This window comes from Eptatretus burgeri, chromosome 5, assembly GCF_056783735.1.
Source record: "Eptatretus burgeri isolate ZD-2024b chromosome 5, Ebu_testis_v1, whole genome shotgun sequence".
In the NCBI taxonomy this organism is placed as follows: Eukaryota; Metazoa; Chordata; class Myxini; order Myxiniformes; family Myxinidae; genus Eptatretus; species Eptatretus burgeri.
Window position 1 is genome coordinate 96279490 of NC_140965.1, and position 5000 is coordinate 96284489.

The 5000-nt window shown below is 57.5% G+C and overlaps 1 protein-coding gene across 2 annotated transcripts in view; it reads right to left on the minus strand.

Moving 5' to 3' along the window:
• The window catches only part of LOC147027002 (sorbin and SH3 domain-containing protein 1-like), a 419639-nt gene that overhangs the window by 328594 nt on the left and 86045 nt on the right, over window positions 1-5000 (minus strand). The window lies entirely within an intron of this gene.

Sequence of the window (5000 nt, forward strand, 5' to 3'; positions counted from 1 at the left end):
GGTGGAATTGTATATGTGTGCTCCCGTGTGCCGCGAATAAATGTGCTTTGTGTTGAACTGTTTCCCGCTTCGCTTCGTCTTTTCCTCTATTGAATCCCCATCTTGCTTCACGTAAAGGGTTGGTAGTGGGCTGAATACGCCCGATAATTAATCGAACCGTCGAGGTCGACGATAACACCGCTCGGTTATTCTGATAGTACGGAACGGGTCGCCAAGTGGCCCGTGTCCGAAGTCGACCTGCGGCGAGGTGCGATCGCCCGGTCTACCCTCCGCGTGGGTACTTAGGTAGGTCGAATTTGGCGAGCAACCCTATCCCACGCGGGGGCTGATTGGCTCGATCGCGGTGAGACCGAAAGGTCCACCCGTGACTGGTTCCCGGCGTTAGTCCGTGAGGGTCACGACTGGATTGTCCGTCCGGTGGGCGACGTGCCGCGATTCGAGTTACGTGGCCGTTCGCACGCCGGCGGGCGCGAATACCGCAACACTGGTGTCAGGAGTGGGATACAAATCCATCGCCCTCCTCGCGGCACTGGTATCGGAGAACAGGAAAACGGGCTCTCCTGTCTCCAATTAAATTCACGGGAATCGGTCCAGGGGTGAGAGAAGCGACCCCCGATTCCCTCCAAATTACGAGCGAGCGAAATTAACCCTTCACGAGAAGCAAGATGGCGTCTCAAGGCGAGCGGGAGCCGGGGGTATTAGAAATGGATGTAGAATGTGTAGAATCCATGGTCCAGGATGGAATCCCCGAGCAGGAAATGTTGATTGTGCAGGAACACGGACTCGCCCAACTGAACCCAGAGCCCGAAATAGGAGCGGCAGCGGCCGCGGTGTATGACACCTCCCCCCCCCTCTCCACCAAAACCCGCCGACCCTTGCCGAAACGGCTCACCCAAGCGCACCCGACATGGCCCAGCTATTCGCCATGCTGGCGGCAATGACAGCGAAAATGGATGCAAACGCAAATGAATTTATAAACGAAATGAAAAGCATGGGCAAGCAAATGAAAAAAGAAATGAAAGAACTACGGGGTGAGACGCAGAACATGGGCCGATGCCTGAAGGCGGGCATGAAGGCCGTGAGCAGGGAACTTAAAATGGCGACTCCACGTGTCGGAACAAACGAGCTGGAAGGGGGTGCAACGGCTGACAGGCCCGCGGTGGAGGCGGGTAAGGAAAAAGTAATTCGGGAGACAAGAGACGAGGTGAAAGTAATTGGGAGGGAGAGAAAAGAACAATTAATACGGAAAGCAAGGATGAGGTACGCGGAGATCGTGAAAGAGCAAGGAGTGAAAAACAGGGAAGGACGGGAGCGACTTAAAGAGAAAGCAAGGTTGACCTACATAAAGATAAGGGAAAGACGCCAGAAAGAAGCAGAGACCAATAAACACGATGAAGACGGGGTAAGTGACGCGCACACACACACGGAGGTAGTGGAGGACAATGGGGGTGAGCTGGCGGACTGTGTAGGGACCCAGTGCGAGCACCTGGATGGCCTCCTCCAGGAACGAGGGGAGGGAGTCTGCCCCCTTGAGGCGAGTCACGACCAGGTGAGTTCGGTCGTGCTTTGCGAGGTTGAGGGGAGGGGTGCTGTGGACGGGTGCACGGAGAGCTTGGGGGGTATAGAGGCCCCGGAGACCCTTGTGGGGACACGAATCCCCAGTGTGGTTGTCCCTGTGTGTGTGGTGCAAGGTGTGAGTGCGTCCCCGTGTGTGGAAGCGACCCCGTGTGTGAGTGGTGCGGTGGCGATGGTGCCGGAGTACGTGCTTCCCAGCACGCCGTGTGTGAGTGAGGCACCGCGGGTTAGTGCCCCCGCGTGTGTGGGTGAGGCACCGTGTGTGGAAGAGACCGCGTGTTTGAGTGTCGCCGTGTGTATGAGTGAGGTACCGCGGGTGAGTGCCCCCGCGTGTGTGAGTGAGGCACGGAGTGTGGATGAGGGACCGCGGGTGAGTTCCCCCGCGTGTGTAAGTAGTATGGTTTGTGTGAGTGAGGCACGCGTGGGTGAACGGCTGTGTGCAAGGTCGCTGTGTGCAAGGGAGACCGTGTGTGTGAGAGAGCGGTATGTAAGGGAGATGTCGGTTGGCATGCGGGAGCACGCAGCCGCGTCTCCCGGTGTGAATGTGATGGAGTGGACTGTGTGCGTCGTAACACGCAGGTGTGCGTGGGTGGAATGGAGACGGAGACGGCGACAGAGGAGAGAAAGCCGGGTAGCGGCTGTAGTTGTTTCGGGGACCGTGCCGGGTTCACCCAGCCGCGAGCACGCGGTCCGTGCTGTGCAACGCACGAGACCGCCACGTGCTCGCTTGCGAGAGTGAAGTCCCGGTCCGGAAACGCACGCGGTGGATTTGCCGATCCCGCGGACGGACAAAGTTTAGGCAGGTAAATGGATTTGGACCGGACGGGTTCTCCACGCGATCGTGTGTGTTCAGCTCCAACGGGCAAAGCACATGTGTTCGCGTGGGGAACCCCTCGAGACGTGGGGCTTGTGTTTTTTTTTTATATGCGCACGGTGACGCCATGGCTGCACGTGGGGTTGGAATCCGGCAGGAGGGGTATCTCTGCCGGATGGTACCGTCCAAGGAGGGACGAGGAACACGTGCAGCTGCATGACGTCACGGGCAGGTGCAAAGTGCGCGAGTTGCCGCGCTGGCGCTGCGCATGTAAAGAAAAAAAAAAAAAAAAAAGAACAAGCCTCACTTTCGGGTGCAAAGGATTCCTGGGCAAGGGGTGGAAGACCCCCTTGACCTGGGCACAGGATGGAAACTAGTTAGGGGGAAGGGTTAGCTTAGCTAGACCGACTTCATGGGGCAGGGGTAAGTCCTCATGGAGTCCGTGGAATGGATTAGGTAGAGGGATTATAGCGAGATTTAGGTTGGGAAATAAAATGATGATTGGGAGACAGTGACAGACTTGTGGATGTGTAGAGGGGACGTAGCTTAGCTACGTAGGTTAAAAGGAACGTGCTGTAGTTTAAGGGACGACGTGGGAGCACGAGTTAGTTAGGGGATGTAGTTAGAAGGATGGCAGAGTTCAGTGGTGTGTGTGTTGAAGAGTTGGTGAGTGAAGTGGAAGCATGTGCTTGGTGAGTGAGTGAAGCCAGCGGGTCTGTGTGAGTGGAGCGAATGGGGAATGCATGGTGCGATGAGTGATTGGGGGGAGGAGTGACTCCCGCCCAAGGGACCCCGGGGTCAGAGTAAAGTGAGTTAGGGGGTTAGTCAAATTGAAAAATGGAGGTCGTTTTGTTGTTGGTGGGAAAGTAGGCTCGAGACCCATTTGGAGGGGTGCAGGAGCCCTGTTGACGGGCTTGGGAGCGTGGCTGCGAAAGGTGAGTATCGCTGAGTGGGTACCCCGGGCACCAGGCCAGTCGGCCGTGGTAGGCCAAGGGCCCATGGGGGCCGGGATAGCGTAGTGGGCACGGGTGCGCCTGCTTGGTGCGGGGGCCCGGGCGCCATTAGCCGCGTGGGCAGTGTTGTGGGCATGGGTGACCCTCGGAAAGGGGCCCGGGAAGCCAGCCTGCCACGTGTGCGTTTCAGGGGAGGTGCCATGGGGGCACTCCCCGGTGTTAGGGAGCTGGTAGGCTCGGAGGCAGTGTAGTGCCCGGGGTGCCATAGCGGGAGAATCGGCAGAGGGTCGTGCCTGCCTAAGGGAGCCACGTGTCCCAGCCAGGACACCGTGTGCGGGCACGGAGAGAAAATTGGCGGGCGAGGCCCCAAACTGTGAGGCCACCAACACAGGCGACGGGAATCTGGGTTGTTAGAACCAATAGTTTAAGCGAGAGGCGCTTGTTGAAGCCCCGGGGTAGTTTAACAGTTAATGGTTAGGGTAGATTAGGAGATGTACCCCTCCGCACCATCCATCCCCTCGCTGTCGTTGTGGGCCGCTGGACCCACTTTGTGTTATAGATCGCTGAACTCTGGGGAGGCCATTCTGAGGCTTGAGTTGGGCCTCGACACAGGACGCTAGCTCTCCCTTATTCCCCTCCGGGAAGGGAACGTAGGGGTTGGGAGTAGGCTAGGTGACAGGATAGGTTAGCCGAACAAGGACGATAAAGGGGGTTAGGGGACGATTTATAGAGGGGAAGTAAACATAAAAGTAAAAATAAAAAAAAAATAAGTTGGGGCTAAATTGGGGTTTGACAAATTAAGGGAGTGGGTATGTACAGTGACAGGCAAAGGCGATAGGTTGGGAGGGAGACAGGTAGGTAGGTCCGAGCCCGCCTTCCAAGTGGCCAGCACCACCACACTCCCTCCACCAACCTCCACTGAACGGCAAAGGCTGGCCAACTTCATCTGCCGGCTGGCTGTTTTTCTTCAAGGCCTGTGCCAGCCCACTTCATCTGCAGCTGCTGTGCTGCAAGGCCTATGCCGGCTGGATCGTCTGCCGGCTGGCTGTTTTTCTGCAAGGCCTGTGCCGGCCAGTTCATCTGCTGGCTGTTTTTCTTCAAGGCCTGTGCCGGCCAGTTCATCTGCCGGCTGCGTTTGCCTGCAGCGGCCTTCTTCTGCGGGCTGTGTTTGCCTGCTGCCTTTGCCATGCCATGCCCACTGCCCACGTTCACCAGCCCCGTTCAATTTTTTGCTCTGCCCCCCCCTGTTCATTTCCATGTGCGCCAGGATCCGCAAGGCAACAGTTTGCAAGCTGCGAGAACTGCCCTGTTGGCAGCTACAACACGGGCCTGCAGTGGCGGCCCGTGCACCGTGTTTGTGTTCATCCATCCATTTGTTGTGCTCATTGCGTGTGCCACTTGAGCTGGCACGGAGACTGCGTTTGTGCAGCCCATGCACCGTTGTGGTTCACTGAGTTCGATTCAAACCATCCATCCATCCATTCGTTGTGCTCATTGCGTGTGCCACTTGAGCTGGCACGGAGACTGCGTTGTGCAGCCCATGCACCGTTGTGGTTCACTGCGTTCAGTTCAAAAGGGAAGGCCTTGGACCGGGCGGTGAGCAGCCAGCCACGTTCCCTGTCACCTGCATTGTTTGAGCCAGAGACTGCATGCGGGCA